Consider the following 20,688-nt stretch of genomic DNA (forward strand, 5'->3'; position numbering starts at 1 on the left):
ATGAACATATCACCGCAGAACATTAAACAACTGGACTGCATTTTGCAAAATGTAATTCAAGTTCCAATCCTAACTACAGGCAAAGCATAATTTTTTTTACGGGTCAAAATCCTTGAATTTCCTACCTGACATCTTCACTGCTGAGAGCATAGTGGTTAAAGAACAAGGCCCACCATGACTGTTTAAAGAGCAAATATAAGAACATAAGAAGATAAGAACTAGGAGCAGGACTAGGCCGTCCGGCACTTCGAGCCTGCTCCGCCGTTCAATAAGATCATGGCTGATCTTTTCGTGGACTCAGATCCACTTATCCGTGTTCTCACCGTATCCATTAATTCCTTTATTGTTCAGAAAAAAATCTACCTTATCTTTAAAAACGTTTACTGAAGTAGCGTCAACTACTTCACTGGGCAAGGAATTCCATAGATTAACAACCCTCTGGGTGAAGAAGTTCCTGCTCAATTCAGTCCTAAATCTGATCCCGCTAATCTTGAGGCTATGCCCTCTTGTCCTAGCTTCACTTGCCAGTGGAAACATCCTCTCTACTTATATCTTATCTATTCCCTTCATAATTTTATATGTTTCTATAAGATCCCCCCTCAATCTTCTGAATTCCAATGAATATAATCCCAATCTACTCAGTCTCTCCTCATAAACCAACCTCCTCAACTCCGGAATCAACCTAGTGAACCTCCTTTGCACCCCCTCCAGTGCCAGTACATCCTTTCTTAAGTAAGGAGAGCAAAACTGCACACAGTACTCCAGGTGTGGCCCCACCAGCACCTTGTACAGCTGCAACATAACCTCTCTGTTTTTAATCTCAATCCCTTTAGCAATGAAGGACAAAATTCCAATTGCCTTCCTAATTGCTTGTTGTACCTGCAGACCTACCTTCTGTGATTCATGCACAAGGACACCCAGGTCCCTCTGCATAGCAGCATGCTGCAACTTTTTACCATTCAAGTAATAATCCTTTTTACTATTACTCCTACCAAAATGCATGACTTCACATTTATTTATATTGTATTCCATCTGCCAGACCTTTGCCCACTCACTCAATGTATCTATGTTCCTCTGCAAAGTTTCACAGCCCTCTGCACACTTTGCTCTGCCACTCATCTTAGTGTCATCTGCAAACTTTGACACCCTACACGTGGTCCCCAACTCCAAATCATCTATATAAATTGTAAATAATTGCGGTCCCAACACCGAACCCTGAGGCACACCACCAGTCACTGACTGCCAGCTAGAATAGCACTCATTTATCCCCACTTTTGCTTCCTGTTAGGCAACCAAATACTCATGGGCAACAAATGCTGATCTTTTGAGCAATGTTCATATCCTAAGAATAATAATTGTTAAAAGCAAACTGTTTGTAGCAGCAATTTCTATCACATGAACTACAGCCAATGTTAGTAGAAATGGGTTCAAGTGTCATTTGCCCATTAATGTAATAAAATCCCCTGTTTTTTGGTTATGTCTTAAAGATGAGAGAGGTCATGAGTGTTATAAAAACCACAGCTGTCTCTCCTGCTGTTGAACTGCAGGTTGGTTGGCCTATCGGCAAATAGGGGAGCTGGCTACATTGTATAGAAGACAGCATACCTTCTGTGATGCACCAACTCTCTGGCATAAGAGCTGCAGGCAACATTGAACTTTGATGTCACCGATAGTGCATCACAGATGGTTGCTTTTGCCTGAAGGACTGACTTGACCAGATGAGAAATCTGACTGAACCCTGTGCCTTCAATATACCCAGGTTGGTGAGTGACTCTGCCGCAGCAGACTTGAAGAGAGAAGCAGTTTGTTCTGAAGAAGGGTCTAGACCCGAAACGTCAGCTTTCCTGCTCCTCTAATGCTGCTTGGCCTGCTGTGTTCATCCAGTTCTATGTGAGGTGATGTGTTTTGGGAGGGCTAACATGTTGAGTGGTAGGGCCCTACAAAGTACAAAGAATCAGAGGGATCTTGGTGTCCATATCCATAGATCCTTGAAGGCAGTAGAAGCACAGACCATGTAGTTTAGAAGGCATATGGGATTGCTGCTTTTATGAATCAAGCCATGGAATACAAGAACAAAGAAGTTATGATGAAGCTGAATATAATGTCAGTTATGCAACAGCTGGAGTTGTGTGCATTCTGGTCACTACACAACAGGAAAGATATGACTACATTAGAGAGGGTGCAGAGGAGAGACACCTGGACAATGCCTGGGCTGGAGAGATTCAGCTATGAAGAGAGATTAGATAGGCTGATGTTGTTTTCCTCAGAGCAGGGAAGGCTGAAAGGGGTTCTGATTGAGGTATACAAAGTTCCCAAGGATATAGACACAGTAGATAGGAAGAAATGTTTCCTCTCAACAGTGGGGTCAATAACGAAAAAAAAAAGCATTTGAATAGGTACATGGATGGGAAGGGTTTAGAGGGATATGGGCCAAATGCGGGCAATTGGGGCTGGCTGAGTGGGCACCATGGTCAGCATTGGTCAGTTTGGGCTGAAGGTCTGGTTTCTGTGCTGTATTACTCTATCACTCTATGACAAAGGGGCACAGTTTTAAGGTGAACCATAGAAGGGTGAGAGGGAATTTGAAATTTCTTTTTAACCAAAAACCTGTGGGTATCTGGAATACGCCACCTGAAAGGGTTGTAGAACTGAGAATGGTTAAATCATTCCAGAAATATTCAGATGAGAACTTGAAATGTCATAGCAAATAAGGCTACAGTGCCAGGAGCTGGAAAATGGGATTGAAATAGCTAGATGTTTGATGATCTGCATGAACACAATGGGCCAAAGGGCCTATTTCCATGCTATTAAACTGTATGCTTCTATCTATTGGATGCACACCAGGACCAGATATCCTATCCTGCTGCTCTTGTGACAGAGATGTTGCACCCAAGCTGTAAAATTCCTCTGTACTATGCGCTTGTCAATGCTTGGGTAATATTTTTAATTTCCAGATTAATTTCCTTTTTGTTCCCTTAGCCTATGTAAGTTACTGATCTTTAATAATGTGTTGAGCATCCGCACTCAAAATTTTAGGGTGGAACAAGACTTCAACGCAAAGGATATGAAGTCCCATTGTTCCTTTGTAAAGTCCCTATTCATCTTTTTGTTAAATGAACATTATAACTCTTGGAAATTTAAATTAATTACTTGGCATTTATTTTATTGCTGTAACAAAACATTTGTTAAGTACCTGTACGTATTTAAAACAAATTATAAGTTAGTGCAATGCAGCTGAATAGAACATAATTAGTATGTAATGTAATTAGCAAAATTGAAGCCCGTGGAATTAAAGGGGTACTGGAAGTGTGAATAAAAACTTGGCTAACGAACTGAGATTAGTAGTGAAAGGCAGTTTCAGGTTTAAAGGGAATATGCAATGCTGTCCCACATGGATCAGTATTATGATGCCTGCTATTTTTAATGTCTGTTAATGACCTGGACAGGGCATAATTGAACATTTTGCAGATTACACAGAACTCAGAGATACAAGTAAACAATGAAACTGTGAGGATGCTATTAGCAGACTTCAGCAGGATGTGGATAGATTGGTTAAAGGGGCAGATAAGTGTGAAGTGATGCATTTTTGTAGACAGAATGAGGAACGGCAAGCTAAACTAAATGGCATGACTTTAGAACACAAAAGCAAGGAAGTTATGCAAATCATTTGGAAAACGCTGGCTTGCCTTTAGCCAGAGAAATGGGCTGAATCTTGCATTTTTTAGCTACGTTTGCGTTGCATCAATTTTTTTTCAGGGAAATCCATTGTGAGACCTAACGGGTTTTCTTGCTGTTATCTTACCAAACTCATCTCATTAACTACCTACCCCTCCCCTACAACATTTTTAACGTCCAGTTCTTCCCCATCTTACCACACGGCACACCCAGAACAACTCGTCATTCGGCAGATCTCTGCTGAAAGATGTCATCGCTTGCATCGGCACCATCTCTAAAAGACTGCTGTGCATCAGATAAGTGCTGGCTTTCTGAAATTGCCCTGCTTGGTCAAGGACAGACTATGGATGCATTGGAGAAGGGGAAGGTGACACCATTATTCCAGGACAGGGACTTGGAAGTCCAAGTCAAGGGGAAGGTATCCCCCTCCCTGGGTCAGTATGGTCTCCACCATCTGGAATATTGGAAAGCAATGCCATAGAAGCTGCATGATCCTCTCTGCTGTGTCGGTGCAAGTGCCACCATCTTCTCTCTGCTGCATCACACTTATGGACTTTGGCATGTCCATAAGGTCCTCACCAATGTCTACAGATGCACCATTGAAAGCATACTGTCTGGGTGCATAATGGCTTGGTATGGCAACTGCTCTGTCCAGGACCGTAAGAAACTACAGAAGGTTGTGTGCACATCCCAGACCATCACAGAAGCCAACCTTCCATCCATGGCCTCTACTTACACGGCTCACTGCTGCAGAAAGGTAGCCAACATCATCAAAGACCCATCGCACCCTGGTAATGACTCCTATAACCTCTTCTGTCAGGCAGAAGATACAGAAGCATGAACACGTGCATGAGCAGGTTCAGGAACAGCTTCTTTCTGGCCATTATCAGACTGTTGAATGGACTCTAGCCTCAACTAATGTAACCTATATGCCTCTAAGTCTTTTTGATCTGTACTTCCTTTGCTTGCTATGATCTGTCTGTACTGCTTGTAAACAAAGCTTTTCACTGTATTCAGTACATGTGACAATAAATCAATAAATCAATCAATCTATCTTTCTGCTTTGGCTCCCACCTCCCACCAAGCCTCATGCTCTGTCACTCTCACTATTGCCTGCACCATCTTCCCTCACTTGTGCTTATCCTCCCAACTGCCCACACCACTAATTCCTCATGACCTCGGTGCAGCCTAATCACACCCTGGGAATACCTCAGCACCTTACCACCCACCTGAACTAGCACAAATAACTATGCAACCCATTTTCATCTCACTCAATCCCTTTCTTGCTCTCATTCCAGGAGAAAACAGCTCACAATAGGATGACGGGAGCCTGTGCTGATGGAGGGATGCCAGACATGCCCCACACGATGGGAGATGCTGGTCCATCACAGGAGAAGACTAGGAGTGCTCCTGCAGGGTTGCTATGTCCTGCCAATCAAGTAAGTACCATTCTTAATTCCACTGCAGCTCTCACAGTAATCCTGCTGCCAATGTCATTCATTGTACACCACTGTCCACAATACTCTCTTCTCCCTCTCTCATATATTTCATGTCCATCACCTACATCACGAAACAGCCAACTCTCCAAAAGCCAACTCCTTGACCTCTGAGGACAGGGGGTGGTGCATAGATGGAATAAGCTACCAGAGGAAGTGGTGGAGGCTGGTACAATTGCAACATTTGAAAGCCATCTGAATGGGCATATGAATAGGAAGAGTTTAGAGGGATATGGGCCAAATGCTGGCAAACAGGACTAGATTTATATAAGATATCTTGTCGGCTTGGATGAGTTGGACTGAAGGGTCTGTTTCCATGCTGTGTATCTCTATGACTCTGAGTACTGACGTCTCAGAAGAAGCAGTGACAAGGCAGTCTCCTGAACCCCACACCAGCCCAGATACTGACACCTCAGTGGCAATGTTAGGCTTAGAAAGTAAGGGCTCACAATCTGCTGAACACCTCACTGAGACAGCTCCGTAGCTGACCAAGGAAGGAACCACAATTTTTGGGAGGGAATTGGATAAGTACTTGAAATTGAGATATTCATGGGACTGTAGGAAAGGATCAAAGGGAGTGTAATGAATTTGTCATAGACCCAGCAGAGACAGGATTGGCCTAATATCTCCTTCTATTCTGCAAGATTCTATGAATGAGCGCAACAATGAAATATACTAAGACTCCTAGGTAAAGAAATCTTCTGCACAACTGCATAATTCATCAATTATATTACATAACCCACTATATAATTTTTAACATTGTAATGGTGTAGGACAAGTAGTGTGGATGAGAATTTGTCTAGTTTAGATGGTCAATATATGGTGACATTTGTACTGTTTACTTTTAATTTGAAAATCATGTTGAAATTAACAAATAAATGTCAAATATCTAAGCCTAAAACTAAACAATATCAGTTGACAGACACTCACTGGGATAAGTCCTAACTTAATTTAACAACGTAAGAGTAAGGAAAGAGAGTTGGCAAGTGTTTTACATCACTTACCATTTTTATTCCACTGACAAGGCTGTTAGCACTTGTTTAATACTATCACAGAAAGTCACAATGAACCCTATTAAATTGCTCAGTCCTCCTTAAAGTTGGCAACAGCCTGTCTGTTATAAGTGTTGTAACATCTCTGCTAATTTAGTTGACTGAAGAAAGTTGCATTCAGTGTTCATTCATCAGTATCACCAACAAAGATTTCTAGACTACCTTTTAAAGCAGATGTTCAAAGGAGATGTTCTGGTAATATGAAACAGGTCACAGGCAAAGCCATTGCTAAACTCTTAGAATTGCATCAAATTTTCAAAATCTTTGCTTTGCTTTATAATTGTCTTTAACAAATAATTGTTTGTGAAATATTATTGTGGTTTCCTTGTTGGCATTATTTCTGAGATAATTAATCAAATTTTACTAGTGTTGTGAAATATTAAACATTCCCATAATCTTGGCACTGACTCATCATGGTTTTTAGCCTGGTTAATGAAAAAATATATAATAACTCTAGTACTTTAACATCTGCATTCAAAGAAAAATATTTAAAGGCAATCGTCTTGTTGGGTTAGATTTTCAACTTCTCTCCAGGGATTAAAACTAACACTGTGAATTGCCAACTTATTATAGAATCCTCTGGACTTCCCTTCCTGTGAATCATCGGAAAATAATAGTTTGTGGTTGAGAAAATGGGCAACTGATCAGTGGTCCCGGTTTTATACCCAAGTGCAATTTTAAACTTTAACCCATTAACTATAATTGACAAAAATGAAGTGAAATCTCCCTGCAGTTTTCCTCCTTGCACCCTTGTTACTGAAGCTAAGAGAAGTTGGCCTTTTATGGGATTTGGAAATTAATTTGAATGTACTTCTAATAGTGCGAGTTACTCACCGTGGTATTTCTAATCCATTTTCTCTGCACATAAAATATTTTGCAGTTCCCTCAGTAGCAGCCAGAATGCTAATGCGTACGTGCAAAGCAATTGATGCTGCTTCCTTCAAGAAACATGATTGACTTCTCAAAGATTTGCATTCAGAGTGAGTGCCTTCCTCTGAAGCATTTCAAGAAAAGATCATTGATTGTGAGTCGCAATTCATTGCACCTGGTTAGTCTGTCATGAAAATGTCAAACCTAGATGATATGCATACGTTAAGTCCTCATGAAGATATCCATAAAAGAGAAATAAAGAAATGCATTTATATAGCACCATCATGACTTCAGGATATCCTAGAGTGCTTTGCAGCTAATGAATTACACTTGATGCTATATGTCACTGATGTATTTTAAGGGTTAAGGCAACTTGTGCACAGCAAGAATACATAAACAACAATGTGCTAATAACTAGATCATCTGGTGTTCTTTGAGAGATATGTGTTATGTTTTTTGCCTTGGAAATGTGCAGGAATGGCACCAGGTTCTATATCTGAACAGTTTTATTTACAATGTTTTAAAATATCTGCGTATCTCCAGGAGTATTGATGAGGGTAATGCATTGATGGGGTCTATGAGGACTTTAGCAAGACTTTTCATAAGATCCCGCATGGCAGATTGGACAAGAAAATAAGAGCTCAAGGGATCCAAGGCAAAGTGGCACATTGGATACAAAATTGTTTAACAGACAGGAAACACTGGGTGATTGTGTGGGGATATCTCTGTGGCTGGAAGTCTGTTTCCCATGGGGTTCTGCAAGACTCAGTTCTGGGTCACTTGCTGTTTGTGGTGTAGATTAAATGTAAGGGGTATGATCAAGTTAGCAGATGACATGAAAACTTGTACAGTAGCAAATAATGAGGAGGATAGGGTGAACTACAGGAGGACATCAAAGATGGGCAGTTGTTGTAAGTGAAATTCAACCTGGAAAAGTTTATAAGGCAAGGGATTACACTATGAATGGTAGGACCATGAAATGTACACAAGGTCAGAGGGAATTTGGTGTGAACATCCATAGATCCCTGAAAGTGGAAAAGCAAGTAGATAAAGTAGTTAAGAAGGCATCTGGGATGTTTGCCATTTTTTTCTTAAAATCAACCTGTTTGGGCATTTTGAGATAAACCTCTGGAGCAGTTTGGACTTGAACCCAAGCCTTCATGATCAGAGGTAGGGACACTATCCACTGTGTCACAAGATCCCAGCCAAGTCATAGAATTCAAGATCGAGGAGGTTATGTTGGAACTGTATAAAATGATTATTAGGTCACAACTGGAGTACCACATGTGGTTCTGGTCACTACATGATAGGAAGGATGTGATCAGACTACAGAGGGTGTAAAGGATATTTACCAGGATGCTGCCTCAGCTGGACTGTCTGAGCTATCTGTAGAGGCTCGGGTTGTTTTCCTTGGAGCAGTGAAGGTTGACAGGGGACATGATGGAGGAGTATAAGGTTATAAGCAGCATAAATAGTGTGGATGGGAAGGGACCTTTTCCATTTGTAGGGGTATAATAATCATGGACTGTAGATTTTAGGTAAGAGGCTAAGAGTTGAGAATTTTTTTCACCCAATCACTCTAAGCTATGTCTCATCACCCAACAGAGGGATTCAACAGAGAAACTGGCCTTAGTGTCTTTCTGGGCATTGTGAGGAGTGTGTGAATTCCCTGGGTTTACTCGGTTTCAATTACCATGTGTCTGTTTTTCACTCACTTCCTGATAGTGACACAACTGTGATCATGGACTCATCTTCAGACAATGTTGGAACAATGGTACATGTGCAGTTGTTTGTTATATTCCTTAAACAAAGGGTGTAATACCAATAATTTTATTTCTGTGTGTAAGGCTAAGAATAAAACTTTAAAGGACAATGGTGCTTATCGGAAAGGTTAATGCTTTACACAATTCAGAGTTCATCTCTCATAGTAGATTTTCCAAAAAATGGCTCAACATCTCTTTGAAATGATTTAAAAATAAAACAAAAAACAAGCTACAATTTTCTTCCCAAGATTTGAACTGAATTCTTATCTCAGTTCCAAAGATTCTAACCTGAAGTTGGATATAAGCTTCAGTCAAAACAAAAACAATTTCCATTATTTTTGTTTATATATGGGTTTAATTCCTCTGTGCAATATTTTTAGCTAACCGGTTAATGGATTCATGTAAATTTCTCAGTGGGTTAATTCAGCACAGCTTTCCACAGTTTAACTACTGTAAAATGGAGCAGCAAGGAAATTATTCAAACATGATAACCATAAACAAATTAATCCCAGCAGCACTCCAATAAAATTAATTTATATACAATGGAAATGATTTGAGCAGAACCTGAACTACGTTGAAATACAATGAGCATTGTTGTGGTAATGTGCTTAGGGAGCCTATTCCCAATGGACATTTGGTCTGATGCTCAACCCTGCCATTACAAAAAGGCAGGAGTCTTGCTTCAATATCACAATGGGCCAAAGGAGATGTGATTTAATATCCACAGTATTCTCTGTTGGGTACACTCTCTTCCTTCAGTGAAAAGGAAGAGTAAAGGAAGAGGCTACAAGATAAATATTTACTTTGGGATTCTATTTTCAACTACTTTATTTTTCATTTTTTTGATCATGTTTTGAGTGTAAAACATTTGTTTCAGTGTTTGGAGTAGTCATTTTTATTCGCTGCCTGCAAATTTGGACAATGGGCATTTCCATGACCATTTCCTTCTTCATTCCATTTGGAGGAGTAAGTATATGAAGAAGGGAGGCTGCCTGACAGGTGAGACTATGTTTGCAAAGACTGCACTGCAAAGTCTATAAACTGGCAGAGGCAAACTTAATTAGATTATACTGTCTGCACAGGTAGTGTCCTCAACCCAGCCAACTTCAGCTGTTTCATCAGTAGCCTTCCCTGAATAACGAATTCAGGAGCATGACGGTCTCTGACAATTGGAGAGTGTTCAGTACTATTCACAACTCCTCAGGTTCTGAAGTAATGTGTGCTTACAATTAGCATGAACTGGACAACATTCAGGCTTGGATTGATAAAGCAAGTCATATTTGTGCTACTACAAATGTCAGCAATGACCATCTCAAACAAGAAAGAAGTTAAACATCTTCCCTTGATGCTCAATAACATGACCACTGCAAAATCTGCACCAACAATATCCTGAGGGTGAGCATTGATCAGAAAATAAACTGGGCCAGCCATATAAATACAAAAGCAGATCAGAGGCTGGGAATTCTGTACGAAAAAAATCACCTGCTGACTCCCAAAAGCCTATGTGCCATTGACAAGGCAAGTCAGGAATGTAATGGACTACACTTCACTTAGCTAGATGGTGCAGCTGTAACAACACACATGAAGGTCAACACCATCCGGGACGTTTGATTGTCACCTCTTTCACCACCTTCAATCTTCACACCAACATACACTGACTAGAGTCTATATTATGTAAAGATGCACTGCAACAACTAGTCGAAGCTCTTTAGATGGCACTTGGAAGAAAACTGGCCTCTTGGGCAATGGAATGTAACTCAACTCCAAATTTCTCTTAAAATTTTTAACTTAAGTTGGAACTGTGAGTTAAAATGCTGGAACTTATACACTACAGTCAGTGTACCAATGCCACATGGATTGTGGAGGATCTGCATCGAACCCACCACAAGAAATAGTATGCCAGGAACCATCAATGTCATCATAGTCTCAAACACTTCCTTCTGGACTCATTCTATCCTGTTGCCTGGGGAAGTCAGCAACAGCTGCCGATCCAGCAGACGGAAATATTAAGCAGATGACTGAAGCCTCATTTTTTCAGAGCCAAAGAACTGGCAAGCTTTTCCAGTGAAAACCAGAAATATCTTGAGAAATTAATAGCAATTCATCCAGAGTACAATTTCATATTCCATAACAGACCTGGGCATTATTAATGACACCATATGGCTGGATTTTGTGGCACCCCACTGGCACGTTTGAAAAGGGGGGATGGGGACATAAAATCGTGCAGATGGCCTGCCCAGAATCTATCTGCTTGCTTTTAACCCCACCAGGTTGTAAACAGCACCAGATGGACCATTTGAAATTGGAAAAATCATCAATCAGTTGGCAATTATTCTTAACCAAAGGGTCTCATCTCACTGCTGCTAGGAGTAAAACAGCAGTAAGACAGTCCATGCCAAGCACATGTGGATGTTGGCGTACAGGGAACTCTGTTTCTGGGCCCTCCGCAAAGTGTTACTAACCCAGGTTCACTTCAACCCATGATCTCTCAAACCCTTGCCCCCCACAATGAAACTGCAAACACTTGCAAAGTCACAAATGAAATCAGCCCTCGTCCTCAAGCATGAGTGCAAAACCCAGCATTGTCACTATTCCGGTCTCACTGCCAGTACTGGAGGGTTGATGGCCTCTGAGTAACCAGCAACTCTCTGAGAAAAGCTGTATGCCTAAAATCCATCAGCCATCTGGTAGCAAAGGCATCCACTTTCCTTTCTTAGCAGAGATAACAGGTTCCAAGCTTCACCAGCATATAGGAGAGAGGGCGGGCACATTGTGCTGTGGACCTGAGCTTTGAAAGCTGTGATATTACCTATTCTTACATTGAGCTTTTTATCTATGGCTCTCTGGACATGCCTTTGTTTTCTTAATATGCAGTCAATGACGACAACAAACAGAATTGGAGAGAGGATGCAATGTTGCTTGACGTCGTCGTGAACATTCTCTGTCCTAACGTAGCATTTGGAATTCTCAGAAATCCACTCAATAGTTGCAATCATCTTTGGTGGAACGAATTTGCAGAGAAAATCTTCCAAGATGTAGGATGTCAAAGGTCTTAATGAAATCAATGAAGCTCAAGGTAAGAGAGGCTCAATGCTCTTGGCAATGAGGCACCACAGTATAAAACTCTGCTCAGTGCAATGCCTGAAGCCTGTCTGTTCTTATGAAAGTTTGCCATCAACCAGGTCTTTAAAGTATTATGGTTCATCTTGCAATTGACATTCTATTTTCTTGATTAAAAAAGTGACTTCCTTCCACTTGTTTCATTCGGTTTAGTTGTTCTTTTTGGATGCACAGATAATTAACCCATCTTTCCCATTTCAGAAACAACGTCAGTGCTCGAGACCATGTTTCTGTAGTCACTGGATGGTTTCTTCTCCATCTGCCTTGAACATTATTGCAGCGATAGTATCTGTATCCGGAGATTAGTTATCTGCTAGAGTTATTCTTGGGAGCTCAGCTGGCACACCAACAAGGTCCAGACCCATAAAAATGCCCTGGAGCAAAAATATGGAAAACCTGTCCTACTTGTACACAATCACAGAGGAGAGGAATGCCACTCATGCTCCATTACATCTGTTGTACTTTTAGTAGTTGTCGATGTAAACTGAATGGGGCTGATCCTAATATCAGAAACTGAACTCATGATGTCGCATGAACAATGGAACATGAGCATTGTATTATGATACTTTTGGGCCATGGCAGCTCATGGAAAAATTAGCCTTGCTATAAATCTTCCCCTACCCCTATCTGCACTGCAAGAATAGGTAGAATAGGCCTGCCTCTGATTGCCAGGTCATGGGCTGGTGCTCTCTCCCAGCCTCCAGGCTGGTGGCCCTCTTGGTTGGAAAATGTAAGAGATGTCACAAAGTCTGGCAGAAATGCCATGTTTCCCAGCCTTGTTGGGTCTTTTGCTGCTTTCTGCCATCTGCCATATACTCATGCACACCTTTCAGTAAATAACAAGGCTGTGAAAATCTATTAGTGAGGAGGTCCTGTGGCATATTGGCAATGTTCCTAAATCTGGGCCAGAAGGTTTGGGTTTAAGTCCCACTTGTTAGCTATGGAAGGTATTTTGTTAACGTGGCCAAAATGTGGAATATCAGTCTGTAAAAGACCTCCCACTATGCTTAGAGTAGGCAATAAGATCAGAACAGTCTACCATTCAGCCATCCTGCAGAAGGCAATGGAAAACTACTTTCTCCAATAGGATAGAACAATCCAGTAAAGGTTCGTGGACCAAACGTCAGAAACAAAGAAAGCAGAATAGACAGAACAATTGAAAGACAGTGACAGTCTAATTAGGTTCAACTTCTGCTCTTGCCACATAACCTTGGAAATGTTGCCTCCTTTCGGAAGTTACTACTGAATGAATCAGCTTCCATCACCAAGTCTGGTTTTGCAATTCACAAGTATAAAGACAAATGAGATCTGAAGTAAATTAAATAAAGGAATTTGTAAAGCCAAAGGAACTTGTGCAGAGGAATCAGATAAAAGCTTTCTTTAGAGAGATAGATGGAATTAATTTTCAGTGCATGGATTGTCATTAATGTCTTGCAGTGGCTCCTCAATCACAGTTTACAAAATACAGCCAGATCTGTTTGCTAAAATGGGAAGACATGGCATTAAGTTTCAGAAAATGATTCATGTTGCATTACATCATGTTATGTACAAATGAAGAAATCTATCAGCAGGTTATGCTATTACAAAGTGGTATTTCAAATTAATGTTGACATCAAATGCCCTGTTTGCATTGCATTCTATAATACCACTTCAAGTTTTAGTTGTGTGTGTTGTTGTGAAAAGAAACATTAATTTTATGACATTCACATCCAGCAAGATTGTAAAATGAAATGATTCTGATTAGAAGATTAATTCGCCCAAGTTCTGTCATAGGCAATTAACCGACTGTGCTGACTGGGGACCTCATTGAAAGGCTACACAAAAAGATATAGTGATCTCTGTGGAGTTGATTTCCATTTTCTGGTCATCTGTTTAAATCTGGCTCCAAGTCAACTGGATCTCCAGATGAGCAACACCAGCCATCAAGCAGGTAAACAGATAATCACATTGAACCATTCTTACAACATATCAAGAAGTCCTTTGATATCCTATATACTTTGTAGAGAAAAAGTTCAGGATTAAGATAGAATTGAAGCTATCATAAAATTTAATCTTCTTTCGATGTGGTATTTTCTATCATATTAGAGACATTTCACCATTTCATTAGTATAAAATTAGTTTATCAGGTCCAGGGAAGTCTGTCAGAAGTAAAATGAACCAAAAGGTAAAGTCATCGTAATCTTACTAGACAATAGGGCTCTTATCTCATGAGACAGAAATGACTGATGGTGGTTTAACCTGTGGGTCACTACACCTCAGGCAAGGGGAAAGGTTGAGAAGGAGAGACATCATGGTAACTTCAGCTGGTACAGGAATTGATGCTGTTGGCATCACTCTGCATTAGCCAATCAGTTGCCTTGCCAATTGAGATAACTGACACCCGATTATGAATTTACTATATTGTTAAAATTTGGCTGTGAGCCATCCAATAAAGTATCACTTTTTCAAGGGTTTTATAATGAGACCAATAGCAGAAAAGGTACTGAGGAAGAGTCATACCAGGCTCAAAATGTGAATAAAAACTGAAAGAACTGCGGATGCTGTAAATCAGAAACAAAAACAGAAGTTGCTGGAAAAGATCAGCAGATTTGGCAGCATCTGTGAAGAAAAAAATCAGAGTTAATGTTTCGGGTCCGGTGACCCTTCCTCAAAATGTGAATTGTGTTTCTCTCCGCAGATGCTAAGAGACCTGCTGAGTTTCTCCAGCATTATCTCTGCTTGTTTCAAATTTCCAGAATCTGCAGTATTTTGTTTTTGTAATAGCAGAAAAAGCCAGGTTCTTGTCAAAACAGAAGTCTCTACTTCATTGAGCCTGAGATGACTTTAACAATTCACTGTCATAGAATCACTGACAGGAACTGTAGCATTTGGAATTTAACTGTATATGTGTGGACCCCAGAAGTATCTGGGTTACAACAGTCAATGCTGATGTTTTGCCAATATCAATCTTGCTCGCGGTTTCTCAAGCATTATTCTGTATAGCCACAACATGACCTCCCAACTCCTATACTCGATGCACTGACCAATGAGGGCAAGCATACCAAACGCTTTCTTCACCATCCTGTCTACCTGCGACTCCAATTTCAAGGAACTACGCATCTCTTTGTACTGCAACTATCTTTTAAATTTTAGTAGCACAATACCTAAACGCTGCTAAAAGGAGACATGGAATTGAGGCATACAAGGGGACCCAGATATTTGAGAAACAGGAGAAACTAACTGTCTCGAGCTGTTACTTTGCTGGAAATACCTGTGTAGTTTTCTCACTAACATGATATTGCTGTAAAGTTAAAAAGATATTCTGCTTCCAATCTAAGTGAGTACTGTGGTATATGAGTTTCAACGTCATTGTGATGCAAAGTATGTAGCTTCTGTATCCCAATGATTGGCAGACCATTGGAAACAAAACGCCACTTTAACTGTCCGCAGACGGAAGCAGGTACTCTGTGCTCAACTGGCCCATACTTTTAAAACTCATAATCTAGTGTACAATATTAGATGCAATTCTTCTATTGGACAACCTTTGTGACATAAGCCTGACTGTGCTTAGGATTACATTAGAAACCGATTTAAGGCTATCATTCAGGTTTGCAGTGTGCTTTTTTCATGTGTGCTGGAAGCTACATTTATTCTCACACAAGGCCCTTTTCTATGTAGGGGTTACAATAATTTGAACAACAGGTAAAACTAGCTGCCTTGTGCTGCTACTTTGCAGGAGCCACCTGAGTGGTTTTCTCCACTAGCAGGATATTGCTGCCAGGTCAAAAGATATTATGCCTAAGTAAGTAGTGTGATATATGAGTTTGTTCCTGTGTGGTATTAGGTATGCACCTATACATCCCAATGATTGGCAGAACCTATCAGGCAATGTTTTTGGCTGCCCACAGGGGACAGTGTATGGAACAGGCTCAACCAACTCATGCTTACAAAATTCAGATAGAGTGGAAATTGGAGGTGATATGTACCATAGGGGTAGGAACGGCAATTAATAAAGTGAGATTCGGCGAGAATACCCATTCAGCCTCGTGGCAAGAATCTCTCCAACAAACTAGACGTGAGTTCCACTTAACCAAAACATAAAATCAGACTCAGCCTGTTAACTTTGCTTCTCCCACCACTAAACCTCCAGCACTTTCTGTTTTCATATCATATCTCTAGCATTTGCAGTACTTTGCTTTTCTCCCATCAACTTTAATTCTGCAACAACTCCTTGATGGGACACTTGGTCAAATGCAGCCTCGCTGCCAAAGACAGTCACTCACCTTGCCCTTGGAGATCAGTTCTTTTGTTCATGTGTGAACTTAGGCTGTAACAGGTGACCCTGGTGGAATCCAAATGGTGCATCAGTGAGCAGGTTATTGCTGAGCAACTGTTGTTTGATAGTACTGTCGACTACCCTTTCCATCACTTTGCCGGTGATTGACTTTACAAAGATAGGCAGTAATTGGCCAGGTTGGATTCGTCCTGCTTTCTGTGGATGGGACAAACCAGAGAAATTTTCCACATTTTTCTATAGACGACAGTGTTTCAGCTTTGCTAGGGCTATGGTTAATTCTGGATCACAAGTACTTAATAGTATCGCTAGACTGTTTTTGCTGCCCTTAGCCTTTGCCGTATCCAGTGCCTTTAGACATGGTTTTAAATCATGTGGAGGGAATTAAAATTGGCTGAACACTGGCATCTATGATGCTGGGGACTTCAGGAGGAGGCAGAGATGAATCATCCACGTGGCACCTTTGGCTAAAGATAGATGCACTTCTTTAGCACTGATGTGCCAGGCATTCCCAGAATTGAGAATGAGGTCAGTAATGAAGCTTTCTCTTCTTCTTCATTGTTTAATGATCCATTACCATTCATGACTGGGTGTGGCAGGAATGTAGAGCTTAGACCTCATTAGTAGGCTTGCTTAAACCTCTCTATCACATTCTGTTGCCACAGTTTGGCAAACAGTCCTACATTGTAGCTTCACCAAATTGAAAGTTTTTAGGTATGCTTGTTGCTGCTCCTGGCATCCCTCCTGCGCTCCTCATTGAAACAAAGTTGATCTCATGGTTTGACAGTAATTGACACCATGAGGTGATCGATTATAGTTGATTACAATTATCCTGCTGCTAATGGCCCACAGCATCTCATAAATGTCCAGTTTTGAGTTGCTAGATCTGTTCAAAATCCATTCCATTTAATAAATTGGCAGTGCTACCTAACATGATGAAGAATATCCTCAATATGAAGACAGGACTTTGTCTCCCCAAGGCTTGTGCAATGGTCACTCTCATCAACACTATCATGAATGGAAATACATGTGACAGGTAGCTTGGTGAGAAAGGAGACACATAGGCTCTTCCCTCTTATTGGCTCTGTTACGCATGCTGCAGACCTAGTCTAGAAGTTAGGATTCAGCCAGCTCAGTTAGTAGTGATGCTGCTGAGCCACTTTTGATGTTGGACAGAAAACTGAGATTGAAAGTTCACACAACCTGCTGCACTTCCAATCGGTATTCCATTCCCACACCATTAAATGTGCTGTTTCCTTTGCAAAGATGGTTTTCTTGCATTTTGGCCTTCATGGGTGAAAGACAAATAGCTTTGAAGTCATGTCCCTTTTTCACAATGTTTGAGATGTTTTTATTCATGGATTTGAATGACACTGATGAGTCTCAACATATATTATTGGTGGGCAATTGGGCAGTTAAGAGTCAACTACATTGTCGTGGGTGAGGGGTCCCTACATAAATGAGATCAAACAACTGTACAAGATCGCCTTCTCTCAGAGACATTAATGCCTGGATGGGTTTTTCCACAACAATTTGGTAACTAAATGGTCTACATTTTTGATACTGTTTCTTGTTCCAGATTTATTTCATTAATTAAGTTAAATTTTACAGCTGCCATAGTGGGATTTCCACATCATTACTCCAGACCTCTGAATTACTAGTCTAGTAACATAGCCATTATTTTGTCATTCCTTTTGCTTTTGCCAGCACTAAAAACTAACAGTGGCTTTAATGAGAGAACGACTTTCATTAAGTGCATATAGCTAAAAGCAAATTTTAAATTGTAAATTGCGAAGCAGCAGTCCTCAAAATGATCTCCACTTGTTTTCTTATTTTAATGGACAATTAAGAATCATTAAAATGCAGAAGCTTCTTTGAACCACTGCTTTCTGTGACATTTGGAGCTCCCCCTACAATTGTCCTGTGATTTGCCAAGCTAAAGGAACCTATCAATTAGATAAATGTTTACGGTAATTGCAGTCTAAACATTCAGTTGTAAATTATGAATAATCCTAAATGAACTGAACATTTTATAGGAAGGTAAATAAAAAATAACAGATATTCTGCTGGTTGGAGTTATACTTAGCACAAAGGAAGATGGTTGTGGTTGTTGAAGGTCAGTCATCTCAGCTCTAAGACATATTTGCAGGAGTGCCTCAGTACAGATATTATCTAGTCAACCTATTCAGGAATGGTATTATATAACTCTGGAGCAGTGGAACTTAAACACAAGTCTTCTGGCTCAAAGGAAGGCACACTACTACTGAGTACCCTCAGGGTAGTGACCTAGGCTCAATTATTTCAGCTGTTTCACCAATTACCTTCCCTTCATCATAGGGTCAGAAGTGGGGATGTTCACTGGTAATTACTCAGTGTTCTGCATCATGCACAACTCCTCAGATACTGAAGCAGTCCATATCCAAATGTAGCAAGACCTGGACAATATTCAGGCTTGGGTTGACAAGTGGCAAGTAACATTAAGGCCACATTAAGACTAGGCAATGACCAAATTTAACAAGAGAGAATCTAATCATAACCCCTTTAAATTAAATGGCTTTGCCATCGCTGAATCCCCCACTATCAACATGCTGGGGATTACTATTGGCCAGGAACTAGACAAGACTAGCCAAATAAATACCTGTAGCAACAAGAGCAGGTCATAAGATAAGGGGTAAATCATGCGTTACTATGACTCACTGGAGTCGCACGCTGGAAATCAATTTCTGTAATTTACAGAGTGATCCCAGAAGTTAAAGATTTTTAGAAGTATACAGAAGTAGAGCCCAAATACCAAACTTTCAGACCCATTTTGACAGAAAGCATGGACAAGGCTTAAATCAAGGCTTACTGTACTTAACAAGAATCAAGAATGATAAGTTTTAAAAATATAAATAGACCATAGCTTCAGGTAAGCAATTATGAACCATGGGCACATAACTCCACTAGTTTAATCTCTAACCCCCTTATAAACCATATACACACAAACACACACACAATTTGCTGAGATGATTCTTATGCTGATCAGAATGCTGATTCTCAATCTTCCTTCTCTTGATGCTTCACTTGTTTGCAGGAGTTACAGGCTGACTGGCACATATGTAACAAGGTAGGTTTAATCTCTTAATGACCTCTGAGTAAAATATCCCCAAGGAAGTAGTGATCATAACATGACAGAATTTAACATTCAGTTTGACAGTGAGGAACTTGGGTTATAAGCAACTGTGTTTAACTTAAATAAAGGGAATTACAAAGAAATGACAATAGTTAGCTAAAGTGAACTGGGCAGATATATTAGCAAGAATGACAGTAAGCAAGCAGTGACAGACATTTAAGAAAGTAATTCTCATGACTCTCAGCAAAAATACATCCTAGTAAGGAGGAAAGATTCTAAGAGAGGAATAAACCAACCATGGCTAAATGAGAAAGTTAAGGAATGTATTAAGTTGAAAGAAAAAGAATACGGGGAGGCCAAAGTCAGACTGAACACTGGGATTAATTCAAAATCCATCAAAGGAAGATTAAACAGACATTAAACTTTGAGGGAAAACTAACGAGTAATACACAAACTGACAAGGACAGCTTCTTAAAATATGTAAAATGGAAGAGACAGGTCAAAGCAAACACAGGCCCTTTAGAAAATGAATAAGGGGAGAGAAGTTTGGGGAAAGGAAATGAAAAAGGAGTTAAACAGATATTTTGCATCAGTCTTTATGGTGGAAGATACTTTGAACATCCCATTAATACTGAAGAATACAGGGGAGAAGATAAGTACCGTTGCCGTCAGCAAAGAACTAGTATTAGACAAACTAATGGGGATAAATGCAAATAAGCTCCGCAGTCCTGATGGCTTGCATCCAAGGATCCTAAAAGAGGTAGCTACGGAGATAGCGAATGCATTATTGTAATTTTCTAAAAAATCATTGGATTCTGGAGAAGCACCAAAAGATTGGAGAACTGCAAATGTGAAGCCCCAATTCAAAACGGGAGGGAGGCAAAAAGCAGGTAGCTACAGGCCAATTAGTATAACACCTATTGCTGGAAAAGCATTGGAATCAATTATTAAGGAGGTAACAGCAGAGCATTTGGCAAATCGTAATCTAATCAAGCAGAGTCCGCATGGCTTCATGAAAGGGATATCATGCCTAACTACTTTATTAGAATTTTTCAAGGAACTATCAACTAAAGTGGATAGAGGGATAGATGTGTTGTATTTGGACTTCCAGAAGATGTTCGACAAAGGAGCTCATGAAAGGTTAAGTCATATGATAAGACGCCACAGTGCTGGAGGTAGTACATTGGCATGGATAGACAATTGACTAATGGGTAAGAAACAGTATGTGGGGATAAGAGGTTTTGTTTTCAGGTTTGCCATCCATGACCAGTCGGGTTCCACAGGGATTAGTGCTGGGACTACAACTATTCATAACATATAATAATGG

The sequence above is a fragment of the Rhincodon typus genome, chromosome 14 (assembly GCF_021869965.1).
Source record: "Rhincodon typus isolate 14 chromosome 14, sRhiTyp1.1, whole genome shotgun sequence".
Classification (NCBI taxonomy): Eukaryota; Metazoa; Chordata; class Chondrichthyes; order Orectolobiformes; family Rhincodontidae; genus Rhincodon; species Rhincodon typus.